General features: G+C 38.7%; 1 long non-coding RNA gene across 1 annotated transcript; it reads right to left on the minus strand.

The window, feature by feature from the left end:
* Nucleotides 1-690: 690 nt before the first annotated feature.
* LOC121877672 lies at nucleotides 691-7,264 on the minus strand. Its single transcript, XR_006091037.1, has 4 exons — nucleotides 7,085-7,264; nucleotides 4,568-4,666; nucleotides 4,261-4,364; nucleotides 691-927 (listed from the first exon to the last, which is right to left on the minus strand). It is a non-coding gene; the product is annotated as an uncharacterized LOC121877672 (long non-coding RNA).
* Nucleotides 7,265-9,994: the final 2,730 nt, after the last annotated feature.

The raw sequence follows: 9,994 nt of genomic DNA on the forward strand, positions 1-9,994 counted from the left end.
TTCCTCACATTCAAACTCCTTCACACCATTGTGTACAAGAATGTGCCTCTTGAGAGTACTCTTATGGAAGAAACATTTCCCACATTCCTCACATTCAAACTCCTTCACACCATTGTGTACAAGAATGTGTGCCTTGAGATGACCCTTCTGGAAGAAACATTTCCCACATTCCTCACATTCAAACTCCTTCACACCATTGTGTACAAGAATGTGTGTCTTGAGAGTACTCCTATGGGAGAAACATTTCTCACATTCCTCACATTCAAACTCCTTCACACCATTGTGTACAAGAATGTGTGTCTTGAGAGTACTCTTCTGGGAGAAACATTTCCCACATTCCTCACATTCAAACTCCTTCACACCATTGTGTACAAGAATGTGTGTCTTGAGAGTACTCTTATGGGAGAAACATTTCTCACATTCCTCACATTCAAACTCCTTCACAACATTGTGTTCAAGAATGTGAGTCTTGAGATTACTCTTCCGGGAGAAACATTTCCCACATTCCTCACATTCAAACTTCTTCACACCATTGTGTACAAGAATGTGTGTCTTGAGAGTACTCTTCTGGGAGAAACATTTCCCACATTCCTTACATTCAAACTCCTTTATACTACTGTGTCCAAGAATGTGTGTCTTGAGAGTACTCTTATAGGAGAAACATTTCCCACATTCCTCACAATCAAACTCCTTCACATCATTGTGTACAAGAATGTGTGTCTTGAGAGTACTCTTCTGGGAGAAACATTTCCCACATTCCCCACATTCAAACTCCTTCACACCATTGTGTACAAGTAAATGTCTCTGAAGAGTAGACTTGAAGCCAAACTGTTTGCCACATTCCTCACAGGAGAGCTTTTTATCTCTGCTTGACATTGTGAACTTCTACTTAGTTACACTTGGTCTTGAGATGTGACATCACAATATCTGAAAGAAAATTTTTTGCCTTAGATAATATTCTTAAAAAAGTACAATTTATAAATGGAAACTACAAGTGACTAAATCAATGTGTGTAAAATAAGAGTAAAAATAAAATAAAAATATGAAATAAAAAGGTTATATTAATGTACACCGTGAAGATGCCGGAAAATCAGCTTTTTGAAGTGAGACAGATTGTATGACTATGGAAACACAGAAGAAAGCAGAGCATTCAACAGCGTGAGGAAAGAAGGATGTACTATAATGGGTTATTATAGTGTGACCCACATCCACACAGACACAGTTTGGCAGTGTGAGTAAAGAAGGATGTACTCTAATGGGTTATTATAGTGACCCACATCCACACAGACACAGTTTGGCTGTGTGAGTAAAGAAGGATGTACTATAATGGGTTATTATAGTGACCCACATCCACACAGACACAGTTTGGCAGTGTGAGTACAGAAGGATGTACTATAATGGGTTATTATAGTGTGACCCACATCCACACAGACACAATTTGGCTGTGTGAGTAAAGAAGGATGTACTATAATGGGTTATATATGTACAGACACAGTTTGGCTATGTAATGGGTTATTATAGTGTGACCCACATCCACACAGACACAGTTTGGCTGTGTGAGTAAAGAAGGATGTACTATAATGGGTTATTATAGTGTGACCCACATCCACACAGACACAGTTTGGCTGTGTGAGTAAAGAAGGATGTACTATAATGGGTTATTATAGTGTGACCCACATCCACACAGACACAGTTTGGCTGTGTGAGTAAAGAAGGATGTACTATAATGGGTTATTATAGTGTGACCCACATCCACACAGACACAGTTTGGCTGTGTGAGTAAAGAAGGATGTACTATAATGGGTTATTATAGTGTGACCCACATCCACACAGACACAGTTTGGCTGTGTGAGTAAAGAAGGATGTACTATAATGGGTTATTATAGTGTGACCCACATCCACACAGACACAGTTTGGCTGTGTGAGTAAAGAAGGATGTACTATAATGGGTTATTATAGTGTGACCCACATCCACACAGACACAGTTTGGCTGTGTGAGTAAAGAAGGATGTACTATAACTGGTTATTTTAGTGTGACCCACATCCACACAGACACAGTTTGGCTGTGTGAGTAAAGAAGGATGTACTATAACTGGTTATTATAGTGTGACCCACATCCACACAGACACAGTTTGGCTGTGTGAGTAAAGAAGGATGTACTATAACTGGTTATTTTAGTGTGACCCACATCCACACAGACACAGTTTGGCTGTGTGAGTAAAGAAGGATGTACTATAATAAGTTATTATAGTGTGACCCACATCCACACAGACACAGTTTGGCTGTGTGAGTAAAGAAGGAAGTACTATAACTGGTTATCATAGTGTAACCGATGTGCCTCCAACTCGGCCCATCAAATACCAACTCGGACCATCTCGGATAACCAACCTTTAACTCAAACGTTCTAATGTCTGTTTATATCAACGACATAACATAAAACATTTATTACGTTTACCACGAGGGAGGGAGGAAGGCCCACAAATTAACATTTACTCACAAAATTAACAACAATTATCAAGACGGCCACCTTGGTTGATGTTGACACGCTACACCTTGTCCGATTCTCTCTCTTATCTTTCAGTAGCTACAAGTTTTCATTATTAATACTATAATAAAAGTATTTTATTAATAAATATTACATAATATAAATAAATTGTACTTTCATTATAATGTTTTATTATTGATTAAATTCCCGCTAATATATATATATTAATATTAAACTAAACTTAAGTCAGTGGCTGGAGAACCGAATAGCTTGACAACATTTACAATTTTACTAAAATAAATTTAAACAATAACATATTGTGTTGAACTATTTTAAGTTTATTTATTAATATTCTATTAATATATAACACTACAGTATATAGATTCAGTTAACGAACGACTCCGTGGAACCAATTGTGTCGGTTAATGGAGGGACCACTGAAGATATTTTAGCGACCCTCCCTGGTGACAACCTTAACCTGACGTGGGTCAACACTCCACTATCCACCTATATGAACCTTTATTAATGTGGAACAAGTCCATTATAAGAACAATTCACTGGACAATACTCACGGCAGTAGGTATGACCTGTAATATTTGATCACTAACTTGAACTATCATCATTATTGTTGTGGAATGTTCCTAGAAGTACAATAATTATTTACCTATTATACAGTACAGCATTAATTTATGCCAAGATTGATGCCAAAAAAACTATATTTAAGTATAACTTAACCCAAATAAAATACCCCATTTGTTTGAAAGTTTCCTGACTTTTCCATGCAGTCGACACCCCAATACAGTCAGTTCTGCTATAATGCGTTAGTTGCGTTCTTGTTAAACATCGTGTTATAGAAATTTGCGCAATAGAAATAATAGGGCTTATGGAGAAAATAGGGTTAGGTGCAGATTACTCGAAATCGAAAAAAATTTAGTAGTTAGCCTAACAAAGGATAGCACAGTCTAAATAAATGTTACATTCATATCTAATAATGAAATCATACAGTAAATGTTACACTTTACCTTGAAAAAATATGAATATAACTTGATGGGCGATAAGGGTGATTTTGAGGTTGATAACATCGAGCTTCTCTTCAAGTGTTATAGCCTTTCTTTTACGATCATCACCGGGAATGCGATCACCAGAACGCTTCTTGGAGATATTCTTCTTTACCATATTCACAGTTAATACCACAAAATTGGAGAAATAGTAAGCAAGAATCGCGTTACAGCAAACAAGCGTTCGCGTTATACAAATATGGTTCTTCTATTCATAAATCGCGTTAGAGCCAATTCGAGTTGTCAAAACACGCGTTACAACAGAACTCACTGTAGTCCATATTATTTTTAAAACGTGTATGAAGGTCTTTTAAAATATACGGGCAAAGCCTAAGTAATCTACTTTAAATATCTAATTGTTTCAAAAAGTCATTAACACAATAACTAATTTGTGAACCTAGATATAAAATCAGGTAAAGTAGTACCCTGTACCTTTGTAGGATATTTAAACTATTTTTCTACCCCAAGTGCTGAAGACAAAGGTATTAGGTCAGGCATATTTGACAAATATTTTGACGTGAAACTAACTTCATACAGTAAAGATGGTCAACATATTTAAGACCATCCATAAAGGCTTTTAAAACTTACGGGCACAGCATAATCTATTTAAATATCTAATTATTTCAAAGGTCTTTAACACAATTACTTGAATTTTTAAACGGTGATCCCAGATCCTTAATAAAAACTAAAACCACAAAGATATACACTGTACTGTACCTTATGTTATAGCAGAAAGCTTCCAATGTGGTGCAGCAAGAGACCCGTTAACCAAAACAAACCTTCGTCTTGTGGCCCATATCTTACATCTTCATGTCACCGTCCTAGAATGAATAACATTTTAACAACTAATAATTTAAATACTCTGGGCAGTAATATTATATAATATGTATACAGTACTGTACAGTATTATATTATACAGGAACTCATTAAATCTTCAAACATTTAAATACAATATTATGGTTAAATTAAGAAATTTCCATAAAACTTTTTAAAGAGAATAATGAAACAGTTTAGAAAATCTTACCTCGATGAATGACATGAGGAACTTAATTAACCACGATCAGCGAGGCAGCAATATGGTAGTTGTCTTAACACTACAGCAACAACCAATTGCAGCAGTAAACTGTAAACAAAATAACCCTGTTACTCTTTTTGTAGAAACTCAGATAATTTTTTGTTCCAACATGTTGGAGACGAAACAACCTTGTAAAGGATTGCCAACACGGTTTTATGCCGGAGCGCTCCTGCTTAACACAATTGCTCAAGGTACTGGATATTTGGCCCCATATTCTGGAACAGGTGGTAATATCGACAATATTTACCTAGATTTTGCCAAGGCTTTCGACAGTGTACTTCAGGAAAGACTGAAAATCAATCTGGAAGGGTACAGAATTCGAGGAAATGTCCTAGCGTGGATAGAAGACTTTCTACATGACCGCAAGCAGTGTGTGGTGATTACTGGTACAAAATCGTCATCCGTACCTGTCACAAGCGGGGTACCACAGGGCAGTGTATTGGGCCCGCTGTTGTTTGTTTGTTTCATAATGACATGCCTGACGTTGTACACTCCTCCATACAAATGTTTGGCGGTGACACCAAGTTATTCTGGGAAATCAAGAACCAAGCAGACTGTGAAGAGCTGCAGAAGGACCACAAGTTAACTCTGGTCAACAACTTTCTTAATACCACTTACTAGTCACTAATGGATAACACCTGGTAAATTCACAAGTTATATCCCACTGCCATAAGGGTTTACTAATCTATAAACGCCGACATTGTGAAGCGTCTTGCGATTTTTCCTTTCCCAGAGAATTAAAATACCATCGAAGACATGATTTGGTTAGGTTAGGTTTGAATACCACCAAATTGTTATTTTCCCCGAGAATTAAAACCTCACCATCGGACACACGATTTGGCTAGGTTAGGATCCCACCAAATACAGTGACAAAAATGTAAATTTCTTGTCAAAAAATAAACTGCAACTTTACAGTAAAGTTCCCAAAATGTCTCAAAAGCTAATATTTTACTACAAACTGTAATTTAACCACAAATAAAAAGTACCACATTCTTATAACCAAATTTTTTTACTTCAATTAAAGAAAAAAATCTTTCCCAAAATAAATATGACCCAAAATCCCACCTTGGTTAATATATAGGACTAACCCGCCATAGTGCCGATGCTGCTGTATCATCTCACGTCCAGAAAATGTCTCAAATATCACCGTATAGTAAGTTTTTTCTGTTTAATATACCGGGGAAGTTAGGTTAGGTAGGTTTGTTTGGTTAGGTCTGTCCTTCATAACCACAAATGTTAAGTAGCGTTTATTTAAAAAACATCCATTTACTAACATTACCACAAACAGTGACCACTATAATATAACAAAAGTAACTTGACAAAATTATCAAAAAATTATCCTAAAAGTAAAAAACTACTGAAAAGTAACAATTCCAAAACGTAAAGTGACATAAACTCCACATGTAACAAGACTTATCAAACGTAAAAGTAACAAACTCCACAAGTAACAAAACTTATCAAAGGAAAAAGTAACAAACTCCACAAGTAACAAAACTTAACAAAAGAAAAAGTCACAAACTCCACAAGTAACAAAACTTACCAAACATAAAAGTAACAAATACTCAACAGGAAAGTAATACAATACCTCAAACTATCAAACTATTTCCTTAACATTGTTCCATTGACAATTTCCTCCAGTAGTTTACATTAATAAGCAGCAGCAGTTATTGGTCCACTTGCCTTCACCGCCTACCTGTTAATTAATACCTACACCACACACCTGCACCATAAACACACTATATACCTGCACCACAAACACACACTATACCTGCACCACAAACACACACTATACCTGCACCATAAACACACTATATACCTGCACCATATACCTACACCACACACCTGCACCATAAAAACACTATATACCTGCACCATATACCTACACCACACACCTGCACCATAAACACACAATATACCTGCACCATATACCTACACCACACACCTGCACCATAAAAACACTATATGCCTGCACCGAAAACCTACACCACACACCTGCACTATACCTAGTTGGTCCCAGATGGGCCTAGTTAGTCCCAGATGGGCCTAGTTGGTCCCAGATGGACCTAGTTGGTCCCAGATGGGCCTAGTTGGTCTCAGATGGGCCTAGTTGGTCCCAGATGGGTCTAGTTGGTCCCAGATGGGCCTAGTTGGTCCCAGATGGGCCTAGTTGGTCCCAGATGGGCCTAGTTGGTCCCAGATGGGCCTAGTTGGTCCCAGATGGGCCTAGCTGGTCCCAGATGGGCCTAGTTGGTCCCAGATGGGCCTAGTTGGTCCCAGATGGGCCTAGTTCAACCAGTGTGACCGACAACCACAGAGATGGCTGGATAGCTTCAACCATAGGTTGGATGTTTATATGAGCAATAGGGGCTGGGTGGACTGCCCAGTATGGCCCGCTGTAGTTTCCTCCATTCTTATGTTCTACTGTACTGTGTCTAGTTAACACGGCCATACATAATGTTAACTTACCACGAGGGAGGGAGGAAGGCCCACAAATTAACATTTACTAACAAAATTAACAACAATAAACAAGACGTCCACCTTGGTTGATGTTGACACGCTACACCTTGTCCGATTCTCTCTCTTATCTTTCAGTAACTACAAGTTTTCATTATTAACACTATAATAAAGTATTTTATTTATAAATGATACATAATATAAATAAATTATACTTTAACCATAATGTTTTATTATTGATTAAACTCCCGCTAATAGATATATATTAATATTAACTAAACTTAAGTCAATGGCTGGAGAACCGAATAGCTTGACAACATTTACAAAAACACTAAAATATATTTAAACAATAACATTAATTATTTAACTATTTAAACAATAACATTTATTGTTTAACTATTTCAAGATGATTTATTAATATTTTATTAATATATATCACTATATATAAGCTTTTAACACCATAATAAACTCGCTATTTTAACTATTCATAATAATATTATTAACGGTAACTATTAGTCTAAAACTACATAATTATTCAGCAACAATTATTAAACAATAACTAAGTATAATATAAAAAGTAAATAATAATCAACTACCAATTATATTATTATCAATTAAGTCCATCTTGCATTATGACTACCTCTCGCTGTCATGTCCTGTTGGCCTGAGACACACCTGAGAAGGGTGTTTGACTACCTCTCGCTATCATGTCCTGTTGGCCTGAGACACACCTGAGAAGGGTGTTTGACTACCTCTCACTATCATGTCCAGTTGGCCTGAGACACACCTGAGAAGGGTGTTTGAGTACCTCTCACTATCATGTCCAGTTGGCCTGAGACACACCTGAGAAGGGTGTTTCAGTACCTCTCACTATCATGTCTTGTTGGCCTGAGACACACCTGAGAAGGGTGTTTGACTACCTCTCACTATCATGTCCTGTTGGCCTGAGACACACCTGAGAAGGGTGTTTGACTACCTCTCGCTGTCATGTCCTGTTGGCCTGAGACACACCTGAGAAGGGTGTTTGACTACCTCTCACTATCATGTCCAGTTGGCCTGAGACACACCTGAAAAGGGTGTTTGACTACCTCTCATTATCATGTCCTGTTGGCCTGAGACACACCTGAGAAGGGTGTTTGAGTACCTCTCACTATCATGTCCTGTTGGCCTGAGACACACCTGAGAAGGGTGTTTGACTACCTCTCACTATCATGTCCTGTTGGCCTGAGGATACACTCTTAGAAGGGTTTAGTACCTCTCACTATCAGTGTCCTGTTGGCCTGGAGACACCTGGAGAAGGGTGTTTGAACACTCTCACACATCATGTCCTGTTGGCCTGAGACACATCTGAAAAGGGTATTTGAATACCTCTCACTATCATGTCCTGTTGGCCTGAGACACACCTGAGAAGGGCGTGAGTACCTCTCACTATCATGTCCTGTTGGCCTGAGACACACCTGAGAAGGGTGTTTGAGTACCTCTCACTATCATGTCCTGTTGGCCTGAGACACACCTGAGAAGAGTGTTTGAATACCTCTCACTATCATGTCCTGTTGGCCTGAGACACACCTGAGAAGGGTGTTTGAGTACTCTCACTATCATGTCCTGTTGGCCTGACACACCTGAGAAGGGTGTTTGAGTACCTCTCACTATCATGTCTTGTTGGCCTGAGACACACCTGAGAAGAGTGTTTGAATACCTCTCACTATCATGTCCTGTTGGCCTGAGACACACCTGAGAAGGGTGTTTGAGTACCTCTCACTATCATGTCCTGTTGGCCTGAGACACACCTAAGAAGAGTGTTTGAGTACCTCTCACTATCATGTCCTGTTGGCCTGAGACACACCTGAGAAGAGTGTTTGAATACCTCTCACTATCATGTCCTGTTGGCCTGAGACACACCTGAGAAGAGTGTTTGAGTACCTCTCACTATCATGTCCTGTTGGCCTGAGACACACCTAAGAAGGGTGTTTGAATACCTCTCACTATCATGTCTTGTTGGCCTGAGACACACCTAAGAAGGGTATGGAATACCTCTCACCATCATGTCTTGTTGGCCTGAGACACACCCAAGAACCCAACACTATCATGTCCTGTTGGCCTGAGACACACCTGAGAAGAGTGTTTGAATACCTCTCACTATCATGTCCTGTTGGTCTGAGACACACCTGAGAAGAGTGTTTGAATACCTCTCACTATCATGTCCTGTTGGTCTGAGACACACCTGAGAAGAGTGTTTGAATACCTCTCACTATCGTGTCCTGTTGGCCTGAGACACACCTGAGAAGAGTGTTTGAATACCTCTCACTATCATGTCCTGTTGGTCTGAGACACACCTGAGAAGAGTGTTTGAATACCTCTCACTATCATGTCCTGTTGGCCTGAGACACACCTGAGAAGAGTGTTTCAGTACCTCTCACTATCATGTCCTGTTGTACACATGTTCCACAATATTGGGGTTGTAATAAAGTATTCAGCAATAGTTTAAATACTTATATCTCATTCTGTAAGATATTTATGTTTGGGGAACATCATGGCCAAGTGTATACAGTTATACTGCCCTTTAATTGGTCACTTAATACTAGGGTTTACTTCTTAACTTAGGGTCGCTGCCACCAGACCGCAGGACAGTATGTGTAGTTGTTCTTTGGGGAGCTGGCAAAGAAGTCTAGCAGTGTGAGTATAGTCTAGCAGTGAGAGTTTAGTCTAGCAGTGTGAGTTTAGTCTAGCAGTGTGAGTTTAGTCTAGCAATGTGAGTTTAGTCTAGCAGTGTGAGTTTAGTCTAGCAGTGTGAGTTTAGTCTAGCAGTGTGAGTTTAGTCTAGCAGTGTGAGTTTAGTCTAGCAGTGTGAGTTTAGTCTAGCAGTGTGAGCTTAGTCTAATAGTGTGAGTTTAGTCTAACAGTGTGAGTTTAGTCTAGCAG

Source organism: Homarus americanus, unplaced genomic scaffold, assembly GCF_018991925.1.
Source record: "Homarus americanus isolate GMGI-L3 unplaced genomic scaffold, GMGI_Hamer_2.0 scaffold48485, whole genome shotgun sequence".
Taxonomy (NCBI): domain Eukaryota; kingdom Metazoa; phylum Arthropoda; class Malacostraca; order Decapoda; family Nephropidae; genus Homarus; species Homarus americanus.